Source organism: Hypanus sabinus, chromosome 3, assembly GCF_030144855.1.
Source record: "Hypanus sabinus isolate sHypSab1 chromosome 3, sHypSab1.hap1, whole genome shotgun sequence".
Taxonomy (NCBI): domain Eukaryota; kingdom Metazoa; phylum Chordata; class Chondrichthyes; order Myliobatiformes; family Dasyatidae; genus Hypanus; species Hypanus sabinus.
The window spans coordinates 31,546,050-31,568,941 of NC_082708.1; the positions used below are offsets into that span (position 1 = coordinate 31,546,050).

Here is a 22,892-nt window from a genome sequence, read left to right on the forward strand (position 1 = left end):
AGTTAACAGGAAAGGAATCAGCCACTTTAAAGCAAAGTGGTTTAACATCAGTTGCCAAACTGAAATCCTTCCTTATTTCACAAGCGTGACTGAGGGAGGTGGGGAGCCACTTCCTGAAATCACTGCTGTACAGTATTTAATCCGGAGCACTTCTACACCTTGAGATCAAAAGACTGCTGAAATCCACCTTAACCTGGCTGATATGAATGTTGAGTGGTCAGTGAACCCAAATCTCCCCACAATCTCAGCACTTAGTTTTCAGCATCAACATGGGGAAGTTCACCAGAAAGTTGCAGTTGAATTTCCTCACTCCATTTCACCAACTGAGTGAATTGCCACACAAGCCCCCTCCTTCCATTAGTGGACCTTCTTCAGGAGACAGCTACCAGCTTCCTGTATTTCTACTGTAAAGTTCAGCACAGTTCAGCAAATGAAGTTTTAGTAAACTTTCTCAAAATAAAAACACTGAAAATGTTCTGACTACATTTAGTAAGTGGCACAACATAGCATAAACTGATTTTCACTGGGAATTGGCTCAATTTCTTTGTTTTCTTTATAAATGAGTTCCCATATTTCTGATCCACCCGATTTTTAGAAGACAATACAAGGAACAATGCGAGGAAGGTAATGGGAAGACACTTATTCCACTTTAGGTATGATGCTGTTATTCTGTTGATTCCTTAAATTTTCTATGACTTCTACAAACTACTGTTCAAAAGTAACACTCAAAAGCGTGGCCTTTTGTTCCCTGGATGAGGATTCTGCTCCGGGTGTTTGAGGCTGACATTCCAGTGCAGTACTAGAACCATCATCATCCTGAGACACAAGGTTTCACATGCTCTCTTGGAAGGATGCAGATTGGTCAGCACAACAGCCTAGCGATTAGCATAGTCCGGTGACTGGCATTCAATTCCCACCGTTGTCTGTGAGGAGTTTGCACGTTCTCCAGGTGCTCCGGTTTCCTCCGACGTTCCAAAGAGGTGTGGCTTAGGGTTACCAAGTTGCAGGTATGTAACGTTGACGCCGGAAGAATAGTGACACACAAAGCTCATCTTCAATCTCTATAGCCAAGAAATATTCACCTTGCTGAAATATACATTATTCATTAATGGTCATTACCTGATTGTCTCTATGGAACTCAACTGGTCCCAACATATCGATGTACGAGGTAGTTATAAAGAAAGCAAGACAGCAGCTATATTTTATTAGGAGTTTGAAGAGATTTGGCATGTCAACAAATACACTTAAAAACTTCTATAGTTGTACCGTGGAGAGCATTCTGACGGGCTGTATCACTGTCTGGTATTGAGGGGCTACTGCACAGGACTGAAAGAAGCTGCAGAAGTTTGTAAATCTAGTCAGCTCCATCTTGGGTACCAGTCTACAAAGTACCCAGGACATCTTTAGGGAGTGGTGTGTCAGAAAGGCAGCATCCATTAGTAAGGACCTCCAGCACCCAGGGCATGCCCTTTTCTCACTGTTACCATCAGGTAGGAGGTACAGAAGCCTGAAGGCACACACTCAGCGATTCAGAAACAGCTTCTTCCCCTCTGCCATCCAATTCCTAAATGGACATTGAATCTTTGGACACTACCTCACTTCTTTTTTAAAAATACACAGTATTTCTGGTTTTGCACATTTTAATCTATTCAATAAGTAATTGATTTTCTTGTTTACTTATTATTATATTTTTATTTATTATTTTTTTCTCTGCCAGATTATGTATTGCATTGAACCACTGCTGCTAAGTTCACAAATCTCATATCACATGACCGTGATAATAAACCTGATTCTGAACTACTATAACTGACTATTGGGACTCCCTCTACCATGTTAGAATGGAAACTGAGTGTTAAAATTGCTAAAATGGAAATAGCCAAAAGGTACCCAAATGACTTCCTCCCACACCCCCTCACCTATGTCCTAGGTTTACAAGGATAGGTTTGCTAAAACCTTACCAGCTAAGCACCACTATTTTGATGAAAGTACAATTTTTCCTGAGCTCAGTTGCATTTATTAGCAAATTACCATCACACACTTGCACAGTCTTCGAGATTTTAAAATATTAGGTGCTCACCCAATACCATAGCCACGTATCCTTCCTGGGAGCATGTCTTCATCGCCATCTTGTGACACATGGCTTCTAGATCAGTGTTCAAGTTTCTCGATTCAGACCCTCTGAGGATCCCAAGTACTCATATTCAATCGACTGCTTCTCTTGCAGTGTTCGACGCGCCACACAGTGTTCGACTCATATTCAATCGACTGCTTCTCTTGCAGTGTTCGACGCGCCACACAGTGTTCGACTCATATTCAATCGACTGCTTCTCTTGCAGTGTTCGACGCGCCACACAGTGTTCGACTCATATTCAATCGACTGCTTCTCTTGCAGTGTTCGACGCGCCACACAGTGTTCGACTCATATTCAATCGACTGCTTCTCTTGCAGTGTTCGACGCGCCACACAGTGTTCGACTCATATTCAATCGACTGCTTCTCTTGCAGTGTTCGACGCGCCACTTACTGGTATGAGGTGGTAACTGGTGCCCCTATCTCAGTTGTTTCCACAACTCCGAGATTCTCTCTTCGCTGCCTGCAAGGGTCTTGTAAGGACTGGGCCTGAAACGTCGACTGTTTACCCTTCTCCATAGATGCTGTCTGCCCTGCTGAGTTCCTCCAGCTTCTTGTGTCTTGCTTGGATTCCCAGCAACTGCAGATTTTCTCATCTTTTAAAATGTTATACCAAGGTTTAATGACTGGTGGACAGCCTCTGCAATTGTGAGAGTGTACAGAGCCAGTCCCTCAAAAAGACAAAAAAAATGCACTGTTTTTAAAAAGCCTTCATTTCCATCAGCACAAAAGATTCATATACTTTGTTTATATTTTAGATTATATCTTTATTCTACATCTTAATGTAGAGAAAAAAAAGTTAATTCATTTATAGCAAGAGGATAAGACGTGAGAGAATAGGACCAATCAAGTGTGAGAGTGGAAAAGTGTGTATGGAACCAAAGAAGATGGCAGAGGTACTTAATGAATACCTTGCTTCGGTATTCACTACGGAAAGGGATCTTGGCAATTGTAGTGATGACTTGCAGCAGACTGAAAAGCTTGAGCATGTAGCTATTAAGGAAGAGGATATGTTGGAGCTTTTAGAAATCATCAGGTTGGATAAGTCACCAGGACCAGATGAGATGTACCCCAGGCTACTCTGGGAGGCAAGGGAGGAGATTGCTGAGCCTCTGGCGATGATCTTTGCATCATCAATAGGGATGGGAGAGGTTCCGGAGGATTGGAGATTGCAGATGTTGCTCCCTTATTCAGAAAGGGAGTAGGGACAGACCAGTGATTCTTACTTCAGTGGTTGGTAAGTTGATGGAGAAGATCCTAAAAGGCAGGATTTATGAACATTTGGAGAGGCATAAAATGATTAGGAATAGTCAACATGGCTTTGTCTAAGGCAGGTCATGCCTTATGAGCCTGACTGAATTTTTTGAGGATGTGACTAAGCACATTGATGAAGGTAGAGCCGTAGATGTAGTGTATATGGATTTCAGCAAGGCATTTGATAAGGTACCCCATACAAGGCTTATTGAGAAAGTAAGGAGGCATGGGATCCAAGGGGACATTGTCTTGTGGATCCAGAACTGGCTTTCCCACAGAAGACAAAGAGTGTTTGCAGACGGGTCATATTCTGCATGGAGGCCGGTGACCAGTGTTGTGCCTCAGGGATCTGTTCTGGGACCCCTACTCTTCATGAATTTTATAAACGACCTGGATGAGGAAGTGGAGGGATCGGTTAGTAAATTTGCTGATGACACAAAGGTTGGGGGTGTTGTGGATTGTGTAGAGGGCTGTCAGAGGTTACAGCAGGATATTCATAGGATGCAAAACTGGGCTGAGAAGTGGCAGATGGAGTTCAACCCAGATAAGTGTGAGGTGGTTCATTTTGGTAGGTCAAATATGATGGCAGAATATAGTATTAATGGCACACCTCTTGGCAGTGTGGAGGATCAGAGGGATCTTGGGGTCCGAGTCTACAGCTGCTATGCAGGTTGACTCTGTGGTTAAGAAAGCATACGGTCCACTGACCTTCATCAATCATGGGATTGAGTTTAAAGCCGAGAGGTAATGTTGCAGCTATATAGGACCCTGGGCAGTTCCCCCTCATAATCCCCTTAAACATTTCACCTTTCACCCTTAACCCATGAACCTTAATTCTAATCTCACCCAACCTCATTGGAAAAAAGCCAGCTTGCATTTACCCCACCTATATCCCTCAATTTTGCATAACTCTATCAAATCTCCACTCAATCTTCTACGTTCTAGAGAATGAAGTCCTAGCCTATCCAACCTTTCCCTAAAACTCAATTCCTCAAGTCCTGGCAACATGCTTGTAAATTTTCGCTGTACTATTATTAACAACTTTCCTGTAGGTAGGTGACCAGAACAGCACACAATACTCCAAATTAGGGCTTAGCAAAATCTTACACAACTTCAAGATAACACTCCTGTAGTCAATACTTTGATTTATGAAGGCATCATTGTGGGAAGCTCTAGGTTTATCCAGAGGTGAAAAAAAACTTAGCAAAGCAACAGGTGAAGTTGCCAGGAATTCTTTAACCAATGTGCAAAATTATCTTTGCATGAGATATTTAAGAAATTTGCACATTTACGACAGAGATACTGACAAGTCAGACCAACGCAGCTGAAATTACTATGTCTATTTATACATATATTGGCTCTTTCTCAGTCAGTGATGATTGAATGGCAGAGGAAGGAGACAACAGGCCAAATGGCCTAATTCTGCTCCTATGGGCAAAGATCCCGACATTTCTCTTTACTTTCCTTTCTCTCTCACGATTGAGTATCTGCTCATTGTGAGCAATTTCAACCTTCATCATTCTCTTTGTTAGTTCCAGGTTTGATTAAACCAGTGCTCTTCAGGACTGACGTGGAGATTCCACCCTATGTGTATTGAAGGTCATCCAAAGTTTTGTCACCGTATCTTAACTTACACCAAATCCCATTCACCTGATCCACACTGGACCCCATCCAGCAAAACTTCTATATTAAGACTCTTATCCTTGTTTTTCCTCTACGTCCTTGCCCCCCCTTTACTTCTCCAACCTCTCTGATAAATACATCTTCCGAACCTGGCACTTCTCCAACTCTGGGTAAAAACGTTCAAGTTTTCTTATCACCCATAAAATGAAATGCACCATTTAAGTTAACAGCCAACGCACCCAAAGGAGTGCTGGGGGTGGGCAGCCCGCATGTGTTGCTATGCATTCCGGTGCTAACACAGCATTCCCACGACACTCAGCAAAACAACACACAACACAACAAGCAACAAGTCCCCCTTCCTGCCTCCTGCTCGCGTACAGTCCTTTCACCCCAAGACATTTCAAATTCATTGGTGTCCTGCCTCCAGCAGACCAGGATTTAGATGCAGGCACGCTGATACTAACTACCCCAGTGGACTCCAGAGGTTTGCAGACCTGTAGCTCCATCCAACAGGCCTTGACATCTGATTCGACCCTCGTTATCGATGCCAGGACCCGCTGATAACCAAGCCTCAAATTCCAATTGCATCGATTCACGAACCCGGGGGCCACCGGACCTTATTCTCCTGCCCCAACAGAACTCTGTCTCTGGAACCCGCTGCCCTGGAGGAGCCACCAGCTTTCACCCATGCTGGTCATCCCCGCCCCTTCTGCGGATGTCCTACATCAGCATTGCCATCTTAAAACTCCAGCCAGTCCTTTAATCTCCCCACATCCCTGTCCCTAACACCCTCACCTGACCCCTATCTCCCCTCTGTCCCCAAACCATCCTCACGAACAGAAAAATAAGAAAAACACTGAGAAAACTGAGCGCAGTTCTGAATTAGAATCAGGTTTAATATCGTTGGCATATGTCGTGAAATATGCCGTCTTGCGGCAGTCCAATACATAATAATAAAATAAATTACAATAAGCATATATTAAAAAGAAAATTAAATTGGTGCAAAAAGAGGGGGGGAAATATGAGGCAGTGTACATGGGCTCATGGCCCATTCAGAAATCTCACAACACATGCCGGTGATAGTAAACCTGATTCTGGTTCTGGTGGCAGAGGAGAAGTTGTTCCTGAAATGTTAACTGGGTGTCATCAGGCTTTCACCAGTTCAGTTAGGATAAGGTGGCATTATGGGAGCATTAATATCCAGTACTGATACAGCAAATGTATTAAATCTCATGCTGTACTAGATAATTGGAGTATGACAAATGTTATCCATATGGTTTAAAAGGGAGTAGAGATAACCCTGGGAATAACAGTGAGTCTTACTTCAGTGGTGGGCAAATTATTGGAGAGGATTCTTAAGAGAGAGAGATTTTACATCACTTGGAGAAGCATAGTCTGATCAGGGACAGCCAGAGAACAATTTTCCCCCAGGGTAGAAATGGCTAATATGAGGGGACATAATTTTAAGGTGTTTGGAGGAAAGTATAGGGGGCAATGTCAGAGGCAAGTTGTTGTTTGTTTTACAGAGAGTGGTGATGCATGCAATGCCCTGCCAGAGGAGGTGGCAGAGACAGACACATTAGGGCATTTAAGAAACTTAAGACAGGCACGTGGATGATTGATAAATGGAGGGCTGTGTAGGAGGGAAGGTTGGAGTAGGTTAAAAGTTGGCACATCACAGCTAAAGGGTCTATACTGTGCTGTAGAGTTCTATATTCTTTAACACAAACTGCTTCAACCTTGCTAAATGTTAGGAAGACAGGCCTTTTTTAGTGAAAACATTTTGTGCTCATCAAGACATGAATGATGTACAGATAGCCCAATAATTCAGAGACAGCGATGCTACGCTTCTGAAGGTTTTGGCAAGGAATGGCGAATAACTTGAGTTTTAACATGGGTTCCAGAAATTAATGATCATTGACCGGAGAGAGGAACAGCTCCAAGACAATTGGAAGCACACACTGAAGGACAACGACGTGGCCAATCTGCAGTCAAGGCAGAGGAAGATGCTTACCTACTCAGTCACTTAAAACATTTGTGAATTTGATACATCCAACCACTAGTCTTAAAGGCTTAGCTAGTGAGAATGCTGTGTTTACTAATAACATTTTCAAAAGAAGTTAGTTTGCCACAAATTTGCAGTTAATGGTGAAATAAAATTTCAGATGTTTAAATAAAACTATTGCACAAGTTGAATTTATAAGAAAAACTGAAGAATTTTGCATTTCATATTTGACCGTTTGAATCTGTATTAACAACGAAATAATGAAAGAGTTCTAATAGGCTTCCTTCCCAGCTAGTTTGCCTGTCAACATCTGCTTACACTTAGAAAACTGGCCCACATCAATAACATTTCAAATTCCTCATTCCACCATCCACCACCTGTAAGAAAGGAATGTATATCTTATGAATCACTGAAAGTGGCAGTGAAGGTCTGTACAACACAAATAGACTCAAACAATGATGTGATGAGAGAGCTAATCATCTATTTCAGAGCAACACTATCTTAAGTGGGAGGCAAGATGGAGTCATGGTTTTACCAAAGGAGGTATAAAGTGCTCCTTCCCTCCACCAGCCTGCAGGTTACCCTTGGACAAGGTACAGCACCTACTTAGCCCCCCTGCCCCCAACTAGTGTCACATGACTTCATGGGAGCAGGTAGTGGATAGTTCCACGAGCAACTGGTGCAGATCACAAGTCCTGGTTATGTGACCACTGACGCCAGACAATCTCTAAAGTGAATTGATAATGGCTGGGGTCACCCGTCTTGTAAAGACGTTACCCAGAAGGTAGAAAAATTTATCAAGAACCACCACCATGATTGCCACGTCAGATAGTGATTGTAAGAGAGATTTGTTTTATTGCCATCATATCTTAATCCAAAAGCATCAGAAAAGTTAATTACACTGGAAGCGGTATTTGAAGGTAGGTAGATAGAACAGCCAATAAGCACACACGTAATGTCTCAATGAATGCTTTTTATTACACCAGGTGAAAACCAAAATGGATCTGGAGTTCCCCACTTAAACATGGAGATTTGCTTTCAACCCAGGTCTTATGCCATTAATGAAGGAGACAGGTCAGAGCATTTTCAAAATCTGACGATGCATCTCTACAGGACAATAGCAACTCACAACTGAAAATATCCTATTCCCAAACTAAAAACAACTTTGCTCCAAGTTCTAGATTGGAACCTCAGATTTCAGCATTCCTTGACAAACCTCCTTGGTATTTCTTTCTCTGTCATTTACAACCATTTGGGTCGTGAATGCAGAGCCTTTCCTTCTTTGACACTTCTGAATCAACAGGTGAGATGTTAAGCGCCAAGAGTCCAAATTATTTCTGACATTGTGTGGTTACAAATGTTTACCTAGACCGCTCCCTTACCCTCCCCAATAATTTTTTCTCAAGTCCACTGCAGTAATCTTGCCTTCTATTACACTTCGATCATGCTTGATCACTTCTCAAAGATTAAACAACTGCAAGGTGAAGGAGAATAAAATGACAATAAAGAAAGGTAGTGGAATTGAGCTTCAGGATTATTGCCTTCAAGAACTGTAACAATCAAGGTACCTTGAACAATTCCTGTGTCCCTTTTCACAGGCCGTCCATACTGACACCCACCTGGATTGAGCAGTAAATCCTGCACGCTCATTCAGCTCCCAAACAAAAATCGACAATGCAACTGAGCAATGACTCGCATTTTTACCTTTTGCTGAAGTGTGCCCTTGCCCCCCCCCCCGAAACAGTCAAACTTCAGAAACAACTAGCAAAACATTCCAGGTGCTCGCCCAAGCTCTTTACAAAACCCTAACTTGGCAGCACTTCCATACAGTGTTATGTTCCGATTATAGATCCCACACATAATGAGTCTGAAAGTCCACATTCTCTTAAAATAAAACTACATTAGAAAATAATCACCACTGGTTTCCCAGGACTCCGATAATGCAGAAATCAAAAGGTCATTTAGGCAGCCGACCGGCGCTAATCGGAGAAGACACCGGTACACACGTGGCCATTGCCCCGCAGCGGCGAAGTTCACTGCTCTCCTCTCCTCTCCGCTCCGCCCCCACACAGTTAACTCACTCCTCGTTTTGTCAGCGCGTCCGGCAGCTACACCTCGCTACTAGGTCCTGCACTTCAAACACATTTCCCTCAATGGGGAGGGTGAGAGGGAAAGGCGCTACCCAAATGCAAGTCTCCCTACACAAGGCAAGTTCCGGCTCTTTCTCCGCCTCCTCCGCGCTGACATCACGCGGCATCATTGAAAAAATACCCTCGGGATTTAATGAGGAGGGTTATTGTTCCATTTGAGAGCTCAGCAACCAATAATTATCCTGCCTGGGTCACATACATCCAACGCCAATTGCACATGCAGAGTGGGAATCCAGCCCAGTGATATGGCTGAACTGGAATAAAGAATATATCGGCGGGATCGAGTTGCATTTCATTATTTGGGCAGACATTTTGCAGGGGGATTTTTTTTTGTTTGTTGGTTAAGTATCATTTCAATTTTCTGTATCATCTCAAATTGGAATGATCTGGAAAATCCTCCCTTCTGTGGTCTATTTTAAAGGCCGCATATCAACTCTGAAAGTCAAACGTATTATTTGGCCGAGGATGAGGGCTGAATGGGAACTGGTGGAGGAGGCTCTTTGATTCACTCGGTGCCCGGGAAGTTGCTGTTAGCAGAGGCTGCACGTCGGTTGTTACAGATTTGAACGAGATATTTATAGATTTGGCCGCATCAGATTTCACTGTGTAAATGTTGCCCTTTGCCGTATTGAAGTAACCACTGCTATATTCCAAAACACCACCAAAACATTTATTTCCGCGTGGAGGATCCAAAAAAACTGACACGAAATACGTATTTAGACTCTGACGGTGGCGGTGCTCCACTTACATTAAATTCCCTCTGAACTTCTGTGGAGTTCTTGACCCCTCGTGACTTATTATCCTCTGCTCTGTGGCTGGGTTTAATTGAAAGCGGCGGAGCTGAGCTGAGCTGAACACCTTTCGGCAGTCCGGACCCCGCGGATGGAAGGAGGAGGATTCGCAATGGCCAGCCTATCCCCTGGGCTCAGTTCTATAGGATTGTGAAACTGCAGATTGCACGCTAACTAAAAATATTGAAAAGGCTGAACGGAATTGTTATCTTCGCTAAATGGACACATCAGTTCATTATTTGCCCAGAATAGGACATTTTCAAATGGGGAGTATTATTTCTTCAGATCTGCGACCCTTCCGGGGTTTCTATTTCTCGCCCACTTTTGAAAATCCAAGTTTCCATCAATCAATCCGTTTATCATTATCGGACTATGATAAGGTTCCATGTGGTAGGCTGTTCTGGAAGGTTAAATCACAGGGACTCCAAGGAGAGCTGTATAGCTGGGTGCCAGAAAGCAGAGGATGATCGTGGAAGTTGTTTCTCAACTGGAAGCCCATCTCTACTGGCATGCCTCAAGGGTCCTTGTTGTTTGTCATCAATATCAATGTTTTGGATGAGAATGTAGGAGGCTTGATTAGTAAGATGGCAGAAGACACTCGCATTGGTGGGATTGTGGACAGTGAAGAAGGTTATCAAGAATTATATTGATCAGCTGGGCAAGTCGGCAAAGGAAGGGCAGATGCAGTTTAATTCAGGTAAGCGACAGAGTAGTATAGACAGTTGTTGATGGGTAGTAGTTGGTGAGAAATTAAGGGTGTATTTTTTTAAGGAAAAGGCTTAGGATGGAAACTGAAGAAGGGAGCAGCAGCTGAAGAGAGAGAGAAACGTGGGGGCCAGGAAAGGAAGCAGGGCGGTCAGCAATTTTGATGAAGCTTGGAGATTGTAAAGATATGTATGGTCGGGGAACAGAGCAGAGTGGGAAGCTCTGGAGAAAGACTGGCCTGGTGAGCTCACAGGACGGAGGAAAAACTCAGAGGCAGCTAACTCGACAGTCTGCATTTTAACAACGGGGAACAAACTCCCACTATTTTTTAGAAGAAGATGGTCTTGCGGCAGAGAACAAGCTAGGTTTTATGTTTACATCCCAGGGTTTTCATCGAATCAGAGCAGTTTTGACAGAGAACAGCAGGAACAAATGAAGTTTTATGTGATCTAACCAGTAAGGACACTAAGTGGATATTCATCCCAAATCTTCAAATCGAGTTGTGGAACACCTCAGCTCAGGGACAGGCCCTTCAGCCCATCCTGTCTGTGCCTAGTCCCATCGATCTGCAACTGGACCTCCATACCCCTCTCATCCATGTACTTTTCCAAATTTCTTTTAAATGTTGAAATCAAACCCATATTCACCATTTTGGCTAGCAGCTCGTTCCACACTCTCACCACCCTCTGAGTGATAATGTTCCCCTTAACCAGTTCACCTCTCACACTTAATCCATGACTTCTAGATCAGAGGTGGAGAGGGTGAGCAACTCTAAGTTCCTCAATGTTGTCATTTCAGAGGACTTGTTCTGGGCCCAGCATGTAGGTGCAATTACAATGAAAGCACAGCATTGCCTCTACCTCCTTAGGAGTTTGCAGAGATTTGGCAGGACATCTAAAACTTTGACAAACTTCAATAGATGTGTTGTGAACAGTATATTGACTGGCTGCATCACAGCCTGGTATGAAACATCAAAGCCCCTGGACAGAAAGCCCTACAAAAAGTGTTGGATACAGCCCTGTCCATCATGGCTAAAGCCCTCCCAACCTTTGAGCACATCTAGACAAACGTTGTCACAGGAAAGCAGCATCCATCATTAGGGATCTCCTCCACCCAGGTCATGCTCTCTTCTTGCTACTGCCGTCAGGAAGAAGGTTTAAGAGACTCAGGACTTGCACCATCAGGTTTAGGAACAGTTACCACCCCTCCACTGTAAGGCTCTTGAACAAAGAGGAAAACTTCATTTGCCCCATCATTGAAATGCTCCCACAACCAATGGACTCATTTCCGAGGACTCTTCATCTCATGTTTTTGATATTTGTTGCTTATTTATTTATATTATTGTTTCTTCATTTTGCATTTGCCCAGTTTGTTGTCTTCTGCACTCTGGTTGAATGCCCCAGTTGGGCATTGTTCAATGGTTCAGTTATAATTACTATTCTGTGCCCACAAGAAAATAAGTCACAGGGTTATATATGGGAACTTATATGTACTTTGATAATAACATTTACTTTGAACTTGCACTTTAGTTGTGGTCTCACCCAACTTCAGTGTTAAATGTCTGCTTGCATTTACCCTATCTATACCCCACATAATTTTATATACCTCTATCAAATCTCCCCTCATCCTCCTCTGCTCTAGGATATGAAGTCCGAACCTGTTCAAGCTTTCCCTGTAAGCAAGTCCTTGTAATTTTATCTACACTCTTTCAATCTTATTGTCATCTTTCCTGTAAGTAGGTGACCAGAACTACACACAATGCACCAAATTAGGCCTCACCAACTTCAATGTAACATACCAATTCCATGCTAAAAGCTCTCCTTACAACCCTATCTACCTGTGACACCACTTTCAAGGAATTATGTATCTGTATTCCCAAATCTCTGTTATACCACTCTCCTCAGTGCCCTACTGTGAGTATTACCCAGATTCACTGAATAGAAAGCAGCAGAGATAAAGGCTTTACCAAAAGGAGTGTTATTAGAAAAACATGCAGAAAAGGAAAACAAACAAATCAAAGGGGGAGATGAGTGATTGATTATGTGGGTCAATAGCAACAGTGACCCAAACACTTTTTATAATTGGAAATTTGTTTAATGGGCAGGATTGCACAAAGAAAAGAGCAGCATTTAGGGAATGAACAGGGATATGAAAGAGGGGAGAGAGATCTGAAATAATCACAAAGGATTTTATTCGTGCTTCATAGTGGGAGAAGCTCTGACCTCTGAAAGAGTGGATATTGTGGAAGTCGTGTAGAGGGAGAAGTTGAAGGTGAGAGAACTCAGAAGGCCGGATGTCTCGCGATGAGTTGGATGTTTAAATCACCAAAGATGAGAAGTTTCTCTGTCCAGAGGCTGAGGACGGGGGGTGGAGTGGGGAATGCAGTAAAAATGTTTCTGTGAGAAACTTGAGAGCGCAGTTGATACCAGGAGAAAACAAGAAACGAGAGTGTCAGATGCCAAGACCCTTCATCAGGACTGGAAAGAAAGAGAAGAGGCCAGAGTAAGAAGGTAGGGGGAGGGGAGGAAGAAGTACAGGGTAATAGGTGATAGGTGAAACCTGGAGAAGGGGAGGGGTGTGAAGTGAAGAACTGGGAAGTTGATTGGTGAAAGAGAGTGGCTGGGGAAGGGGAATCTGGTAGGAGAGGATAGAGGGCCATGGAAGAAAGGGAAGGGGGAAGAGCATTAGAGGGAGGTAATGGGCAGGTAAGGAGATTAAGTGGGAGATGGAAATAGGAATTGGATTGGTGAAGTGGGGGCAATTACCAGAAGTTCAATGTGGGTGCGTGGAATACACTGCCAGCGAAGGTGGTAGGGGTTTTTTTAGAGACTCTTAGACATAGAGGTTAGAAAAATAGAGGACTAGGGGGCAAAAACGTCCCCAATGTCGCCCTCACCCTGATGGCCAGCTTCGTGTGTGGCTGCATCAGGTTGTGTGTGGATCCCAGGTACGTGGGCACCAAGTACCACTATGTGCCCAGGTTCTACCTGTCGCCCTGGCTACGAAGGATGGGTCTGGCCCCCTTACCGCGCAACACCCCCGTCAGCTGGTCGTTGCTGCCATACCTGTCCTTCGTAGAGAAGTTCTTTCAGGTCAGCGCCTTTGACTACAGGGCCATCAGGCAGTGGTCAGCACGTAAGGTCCTGCAGGCACTGCAGGAGAAGGACGAGATGGACACAGTGGGGTGGTTCCCTGAGCAGACCGTCCAGTTCATCCGGCAAAATGCCTCATCGCCAGACCTCACCAACAGGCACCAAGACCTCGCCTGGCTGGCGGTGAGAGGGGCCCTCCCAGTCCGATCTCTCCTGTACGCCCGGAACGTCGTCTCCACACCCCTCTGCCCACCGGAGGACTGCAGTGAGGAGGAGTCGGTGACCCACCTCTTGCACACTGTGGGTTCGTGGAGAAGGTGTGGAGGAGGATGGAAGGGACGGTGTCGAGGTTCATCCCCAGCAGCTGCGTAACAGAGGACTCTCTGATCTACGGGCTGTTCCCGGGGACGCACACTGAGACCAACACCCGGTGCTGCTGGCAGATTATCAACTTGGTGAAAGATGCTTTGGTCAGCCCGAAACTTGATGGTCTACCAGCACATGGAGATGTCTGTGGGGGAATGCTGCTGACTGGCACATTCTCGGCTGCAGGAGTACGTGCTGAGGGACGCACTGAAACTTGGTGCAGCCACCACAGTCTAGGGTCCTTCTCCCATGGGAGTTGAGGGGTGGGGGGTTGGGGGTATACCCCCTGAGTGTAAATATGAAAGAACAAACTGCCATGTGGGTGGCAAAAAATTAGAACTTTGAAAATGTAAGGACAGTAATGGTACCAACTGTAAAGAATTGAAAGTCTTTGAATGGTTATTGTATATAATTTTATTTTGGAATAAAGTATATTTTGTTTAATAAAAACTATGCAGTAGGGAAATTCTAGGCAGCTCCTCGAGTAGGTTACATGGTCAGCACAACATTGTGGGCTGAAGGGCCTGTAATGTGCTGTAGATTTTCTATGTTCTAGCATGTTGAGAAGCTCAAAAGAGGAGAAAGCTTCAGTGGAACAGAAAAGCCAATACAGATATAATTTGCCGATTAGAGCCAAAGCCACAACAACAGTTTGTCTTTTGGTGGATCAAATACACAGGAGGAAAAGTGACTTTATTAGTGGGAAATGGGTCATGATTTCTCACTCAGGTGATCATCAGTGGCCATGATGAAATCATCTCTGGGATGGAAATTCCAGGGGGGATTTTGGAGAGCAGAAGTGGTGGCTGATCCTTAGCACTCTCTTCTGTCTCCCTTTGGCAGATTTCACCAGCTTAACAATGGAAAGGCCAAACTGAATAAGAAGGAGGTTTACAGAACTAATTCCTACTATGTGGTTCGGGATAAGGTAGGAACGATCCCTTGGGTTTACTGCTTATAGTTAGCAAAAATGAGTGGTTCAATTTGCTCTTGGAGGATTTAAGAGAAGCAAAAGTCAATCTTTAGGCTTGGGTGAATCCTGCCTTTGATTCAGGCAAATATGTCTGAAGATCAGTGAGAAAAAGATTTGTAGTGATAAGACAGGCTGAAGGGAGAAGGAGAGAAAAAGAGAAAGGGGGAAATAAAAAGGAACAAAACAGCATTCAAGGTGTACAGACAAAGGAATCTAGTACAATACATAAATATGTTTACATTGTGAGATTTGGTTCAGTGTATTCTGGTAGAAAACAGAAAAGAGAATAGAATTAGGAGAGATTATTAAGTTAGACGAAAAGGTTTCATGATGAGATAAAGCTAATATTGGTTAGGAGAGCCTTTTGGTGGCATAAATTACCCAATAGTGCTTGAAGCATCGTGTTTTTCGATTTGTTTTTGTGATGCTAACATCACTAGTAACGCTGGAACTTATTACCTGTGCCTGTGGAGAAGGTTGTGTCCAGCCATCTACTTGAATATTTTCTTGAGAGTGCTCCCATGGTCATGGATTTAGATCCAGTAATGCTAATGATGCGCTGATTTATTTCCAAGGCTGGGATGATGTGTGACTTGGAGGTGGTGTTGCAAGTGACTTTTTGATGGCAGAAGCTGAGTGCTGATAATTAGGTTATTGGTGAGGAACTACCTCTTGTTTACACTGTGAATGATAATTTCAATCTGTTCACTGATGATAGTAGAATGTTTGTTCAGCAATTAGTGGATTCGATTTGACTTGCTATTTCTGTTGAGATCACATCTAGACTACTTTTCATATTATTGGACAAATGCTGGAGTTGGGAGTAAACTGGAGCAGCGTGGTGGGAGACCCAGTTAGTTCTGGAGTGCAGGCCATCAGTTCTATAGTAGGGTTGTCGTCGGGTATCATATTCTTCATTGTATCCAGCGCTCGTTGACACCACGGTTAGTGAATCAAATTAGCTGGAAGCTGGCCTCTGTGATGGTGACGATTTCAGGAGGAAGCTAAGGTGGTTCATCTAATGAGCACTTCCAGCTGAGCGCTTTTGCAAATTCTTCCGCCTCGTCTGTAGCTCTCGCATGCTGGGTTCTGCCATCTTGGGCACGTTCTTGGAACTTCCTCCCCATTAGCTGCTTAATTGTCCACACCATTCATGACTAGACAGAACAGTAGAGCAGAGGAACAGGCCCTTCAGCCCACAATGTTGTGCTGAGCCAATTAAATTAGTAATCAAATGGCCAACTAATCCCCTCAGCCTGGACAATGTCCACATCCTCCCATTTCCCTCACATTCGTGCGTCTGTCCAAACGTCTCCTCAAAGTTCTGACGTATCAGCCTCTGCCACCACCCCAGTACACTGAAGTCTCTGTCTAAAAAATTGCCACTCACATGTCCTTTGAAATTACCCTCCTCACTTTAACTGCCTGCCCTCTGCTACTAGACATTTCAAACCCCGAGATGTGATGGAATTGCTGCTTTTATCTGATCTGTTGCTGTAAAATCACATAGCTTTGTCTATTGCGTTTGTTTTTGCAGTTCAGCCTGCAGTGCCTCTGCATAACAGTTTTGTGTAGTTGTCACTTTGGTGTGCCTGATGCTGCTTCCAGCAGCCTCTTCTGCACTGCTCATTGAACCGGAGTTGACACTACAGGTGGGTATGCTGAGCATTGAGATTACAGGTTGTATATTCCTGCATCAACTGATGGTCCGTGGAGACTTGTTGATGCCCAGCTTTGAGCAGCCAGATCTGTTTGAGTCTATTTCATTTAGCATGTTTGGAATTGGGATTAGTTTATTTTTGTATCCTATTAATACAGATCAATTCGTTACACCATGTGTTGAGGTAGAACAAAGTAAAACAATTACATTGCAGAATAAAATGTAACAGCTATAGGAAAAGTGCTTTGCAGATAAACAATAAGACGCATGATCATAATGAGGTAAATTATAAGGCCAAGAGTCCAATCTATCGTAATAGAAATTTATTGTGAACCATTTAGTTTTCCTATAACAGTGGGATACACACTGTCCCTGAGCATGGTGGTACGTGCTTTCATCTTCAGCCTGATTGGAGAGGGAGAAGAGAAAAGTTCTGGGATGGATATGGTCTCTGCTTATGATGGCTGCTTTAATGAGGCAGCAGGAGGACAGGGTACGTTGAGGGGAGGCTGGTTTCTGTGCTGTGCTGAGCTGTGTCCTCAATTCTGCAGTTTCTTGCAGTTAGGTGCAGAGAAGTTGCCATATCAAGTCATTATGCATCCAGATCGGATGCTTTCTACGCGGCATCAGTGGGAACAGGTGAAGGGTCGATGGGTTTGTACTGCCACACAATTTAAAGGGGGGTGCCCCAGTATAAAGAGGGACTTTGTAGGAGCTGTCATGGACAGGTGCATCTGCCTCAGGTATAATGATAAGAATTAGGTCAAAGAAACCTGCACCTTGTGTTGTTTAACTTGCAACCTGTCCCTGATCCAGTCTAGTGGCTGTACCATTCAGGATTTGTCCAGCTGATTTATGATGGTGCTACCAAGTCACTCCTGGTCTTGGAAATTGAAATGTCCCACACAGCGCACCTTCAGTGCCTTTGTAACATTCAGTGTTGTTCAATCCAGAGGACTCTGATTCATCAGCTGAGGGAGCGATGCACCATCGATAACTCTCGGAGACGGGAGGTGAATGATGGGCTTTTATTAGCAGCAAAAGGGAGCACAGCATCTCGGAGACTGAGGGAGGAGCAGTGCCTCCAATCGCCTTTATACAGGAGTCTGTGGGAGGAGCCACAGGAGCAGTCAGCAGAGGGGCGCGTCCAGACAGATATTCATAGTTTACCACATTCACCCCCCCCCCCTTTGTTTTAAAAGAGAGTCCCCACGGGGCGAAGTTTCTTACAAGTATATTTACAGGTTAAGTCTATCAGGTGGTCGAGTGTCACTGCGATCTACGTAGCACCGGCTGTAATTGCACAGGTGCCAGTGGTGATCGCACCAGAGACGGTGGTTGTGCTGGCTCCAGCCTGACTGGAGGTGCCAGCCCGTTAGGCGTCAGTAATCCCTCATGCGTGTGCCTGGCGCCCGGTATGGGAGTGTCGTGAGGAGTCTGTGTAGGGCTTGGTGTGCGCGGTGTCTCGTGGGTATATACATTGGTGGCTACGGGGTTCAGAGTCACCATGGAGTGTTCGGGGTAGGGGTCTGGTGTTCCTGCAGGCGCCAGGTCGCGGATGGAGACCGTGTCCTCCTGCCCATCAGGTAAGACCACGTAGGCATACTGGGGGTTCGCATGTAGTAGGTGAACCCTCTTGACCATCGGGGAGTATTTATTGCTCCTCGCATGTTTCCGGTGCAGCACTGGCCCTGGGGACATCAGCCAAGCCGATAGGGTGGTCCCAGTGGCCGACTTCCTGGGAAAAGGCGCTCATGAGGGGTGGCATCGGTGGACATGCATAACAGGGAGCAGATGGAGTGGAGTGCCTCGGGGAGGACCTCTTGCCAGTGAGAGACCGGCAATCCCTTTGACCTAAGGGCTAAGAGTGTGGCCTTCCACACAGTGGCATTCTCCCTCTCCACTTGTCCATTCCCCCGGGGATTATAGCTCGTGGTCCTACTAGTAGCAATACCCCTAGCCAGCAGGTACTGCGCAGCTTGTCACTCATAAAGGAGGACCCTCTATCACTGTGGATATAGCAGGGATATCCGAACAGAGTGAAGAGCTGGCGCAGGGCCTTTATGACGGACGTGGCAGTGGTATTGGGGCAGGGGATGGCAAAGGTGAACCGCGAGTACTCATCGATTATGTCAAGAAAGTAGACATTGTGGTCGGTGGAGGGAAGGGGGCCCTTAAAGTCGACAATCAGTCGCTCAAAGGGGTGGGTGGCCTTGATAAGTTACGCTTTTTCAGGACGGTAGAAGTGCGGTTTGCACTCAGCGCAGACTTGACGGTCCCTGGTCATCGTCCTGATTTCCTCAAGGGAGTAAGGCAGGTTCCGGGCTTTCATGAAATGGTAAAATCGGGTGACCCCTGGGTGGCAAAGATCTGCATGGAGGGCGTATAGCCAGTCGAGCTGCGTGCTGGCACACGCTCCCCGGGATAGGGCATCAGGGGGCTCATTGAGCCTTCCAGGCCAGTACAGGATGTCATAGTTGTAGGTGGAGAGTCCTATTCTCCACCGCAAAATTTTATCATTTTTGATTTTGCCCCGCTGTTGGTTGCTAAAGATGAACGGAACTGAGCGCTGTTTGGTCAGCAAGGTGAACCTTTTGCTGGCGAGATAATGCCTCCAGTGCCTAATAGCTTCCACTATGGCCTGGGTTTCTTTCTCCACAGCGGAGTGCTGAATTTCAGAAGGGTACGAGAGAAGAATGCTACCGGCTTTCCTGCCTGATTGAGAGAGGCAGCCAGCGCTAAGTCGGAGGCGTCACTCTCTACTTGGAAGGGAATGGTCTCGTCCACCGCATGCATCGTTGCTTTGGCAATGTCCCCTTTAATGCGGTTGAAGGCCGCGCGGGCCTCAGCAGAGAGGGGAAATGCGGTGGACTTGACCAAGGGGCGGGCCTTGTCTGCGTAATGAGGGACCCATTGGGCGTAATAGGGAAAGAAGCCCAGGCACCGTTTGAGGGCTCTGAGGGTGGTGGGAAGAGGGCGTTCTAACAGGGGGTGCATACGGTTGGGATCAGGGCCAATGACCCCGTTCTCCACGACATACCCAAGGATAGCAAGTCAGGTGGTTCCAAACACACACTTGTCCCTGTTATAGGTGAGGTTAAGAGCTTTGGCCACTTGGAAAAATCGTTGGAGGTTGGTGTCGTGATCCTGCCAGTCGTGACCACAGATTGTGATGTTCTCCAGATATGGGAACGTGGCTTTCAGTTGGCACTGGTCCACCATCCGGTCGATTTCCCTCTGGAAGACAGGGACACTATTCGTGATACCGAAGGGGACGTGCAGAAAGTGATAGAGCCTGCCGCCCGCTTCAAAGGCGGTGTAGGGGCGGTCCTCCGGGCAGATGGGGAGCTGATGGTAAACGGATTTCAGGTCTATAGTCAAGTACACCATGTACTGAACTATCTGGTTGACCTTATCTGCGATGCGGGGTAGGGGGTACACATCAAGCTGCGTGAACCTATTGATGGTCTGGGTATAGTCCATGACCAACCTATCTTTCTGTCCAGTCCGAACAACAACCACCTGGGCCCCTCCAAGGATTTGTGCTTGGCTCAATGATCCCCTCCCCGAGCAGCCGCTGCACCTCTGACTGAATGAAGGCCCTGTCCCCCGCGCTGTACCTCCTGCTTTTAGTTGCCACGGGTTTACAGTCGGGGGTCAGGTTGGCGAACAACGGTGGGGGAGGGATCTTGAGGGTGGAGAGGCTGCAAGTGGTGTCAGTAGCGCAGCCGTTGGCATGGTGTTGGGTGGGATGTGCGGGTCGGTGTGTGTGTGTGTGTGTGTGTGTGTGTGTGTGTGTGTGTGTGTGCTCAGTAGTGGGGTATATGACGAAGTCCCACAGAACTGAGGATTTCTGACAGTGATTGGTGTGTGGGACCCATCATACTCCATTGTCACACTTCTCAGGTGGCTCTGGAAGTCGAGCCCCAATAGCACAGGGGCACACAGTTGAGGCATGACCAGTAACGCAAAGTCCTGATATTCTGTGCCCTGCACCACCAGTGTCGCTACACAACTCCCCGGATGTCTGTGGAATGCGACCCAGAAGCCAAGGTGACCCTCTGGCTTACCGGCTGCATCACGATTCCACAGTGTTGCACTGTGTCCGGGTGAATAAAACTCTCAGTGCTGCCCGTGTCAAACAGGCAGCTGGTCCTGTGCCCCTCCACCAGGATGTCCATCATTGACCTTGCAAGCTGGTGTGGAGCGCTTTGGTCGAGGGCGGGGGTCGGCAACCCGCGGCTCCGGAGCCGCATGTGGCTCTTTTACGTCTGTGCTGCGGCTCCCTGTTGCTTTGGGAAATAATTGGTTGTGGCGACCCTTTTCCTGGCACATCCGAACCGACTCACAATTAGATAGCCTACGGGGGTTTGCGAGCACAGAGCTTTGGAGCCTCTGCGCCATGGGGGGCAGGTTGAGGGAGGCTTAAAAGTGAGGCTGAAGATTTCGAATAATGTTTTTTCCTTCGACTGCAGTTACCAACTCCGTGTCGTAATTTTAGCGCTGCGTGTAGCACACCGCTACATGGTCAGTATTTAATTAAAATGTATTTTATGTTAGTTTGTTAGTTTTTGAAATGTAATTCTAAATTTGAAGATTATGGTGTTCTTGTACAATCTAAATAAGACGTTGTGGTGACAAATTTCCAGACACATCCGAACCGGCTCACAATTAGCCAGCGTTCAGGCTAAAGGAGATAGCCTACGGGGGTTTGTGAGTACGTGTCTTTTGCAGCATCCGCGCCCATGGGGGGCGGGTTGAGGGAGGCTTAAAAGCAAGGCTGTTTCGTTCGAATAAAGCTATCTTTGACTGCAGTTTACTGACTGCGTGTAGCACACCGCTACAACGTGTTTTTATCGCTGGCTGTCCAGAGGGAAGATGCTGAAACGCTTTGTCGCGTGTCTGGAAGAAGTGAAAACTTTCCTGGGCAGCAAAGGGCCCACCTTTCCTGAGCTGGAACAGCCAGAGTGGCTGAAAAAGCTACACTTCATGGTAGACATGACAGCGCACCTGAACACGCTGAACACAGCTCTTCAGGGGAAAGGACGCACAGCCCTGCACATGTTGGAGGATGTTTTGGCATTCGAGCGCAAGTTGACGTTGCTTGCCAGAGATTTACAGAAAGGCACATTGTCTCACTTCCCCAATTTGAGAGAGTTCAAACAAGGTCACGACATGATAAATTCGGAGTATTTACATTCTGCAATCATCGCAATGCAAACATCGTTTGGGAAACGCTTCTGTGAGTTCAGAGAGGAAAAAAACACATTATCCTTCCCGGTCACTCCCCTAAGCATCGATCCATCCCTACTGAATACGACTGCATTGTCAGGTGTGAGTCTATTAATTGCCTATTATTTTACGTTTATTCATATGTTTTCATTGTTCAGTGAAATAGTCCTTTCATTTTTCAGGTTGACAGCTGGCTGACGTTATTTTTGGTTTGCTGCTGGCGGCAAATTTAAGTTTGGCGTTTTTCATAAATACAAGAAGGACTCAAATAGACGTTGAGTATTTTACTTAAAAGTAACCTTCAACCCAACGTCTTTTTTTCGGAGTTCAAAATGTTTTTGTTGCATGCAGAAATGTAATTTCGTTTTCTCTGCAGGAGTTCATCAATTTCATAAATGCAACACATTATAGTTTGTTTATACATAGCATAAAGGCAAAACAAAACGTTGTATGCAGTGTTATTTCATTTTAAATGTCAAACGGGTTTTGCGGCTCCCAGTGTTTTCTTTTCTGTGGGAAACGGGTCCAAGTGGCTCTTTCAGTGGTAAAGGTTGCTGACCCCTGGTCGAGTGTCACGAAGGCCAGAGTTGAATTGCTGTCTTGGTGCCTGGTAAGCACCCATGGGTTGGAGGTGGGGCGAGTTGGTGCCGACAAAGATAGCCACCCCCATGCCTTGCATGTGGTGGGCAGGCAAGATGGTGGCGACCAAGATGGCGACCCCCATGCCTCGCACGAGGCGGGCAGGCAAGATGGGGACCCCCATGCCTTGCACCCGGCGCTGCTCAACCCCGCTCATGGTTTGGACTTACAGGCCTTGCCGAAGTGGCCCTTCTTTCCGCAGCTGGAGCAGGTCGCTTCTCGGGCCGGGGTTTCGGGGGTGCTTTTCGAGTCCACAGAAGTAACACTGCGTGG

At 45.9% G+C, this 22,892-nt stretch overlaps 1 protein-coding gene across 6 annotated transcripts in view; it reads right to left on the reverse strand.

Annotated features, from left to right (window-relative positions):
• Window positions 1–10,058, reverse strand: part of slc25a15a (solute carrier family 25 member 15a) — a 29,335-nt gene extending 19,277 nt beyond the window's left edge. The window contains exon 1 of one of the 6 annotated variants that reach the window (XM_059964017.1): window positions 9,910–10,058. The gene's annotated coding sequence lies outside the window, so the exon portion shown is untranslated. Of the gene's footprint in view, window positions 1–2,077; window positions 2,098–8,579; window positions 8,739–8,927; window positions 9,472–9,909 lie in introns of those variants that run through there. The other 5 variants (XM_059964021.1, XM_059964016.1, XM_059964019.1 and 2 more) reach the window with 5 other exon arrangements.
• Window positions 10,059–22,892: the final 12,834 nt, after the last annotated feature.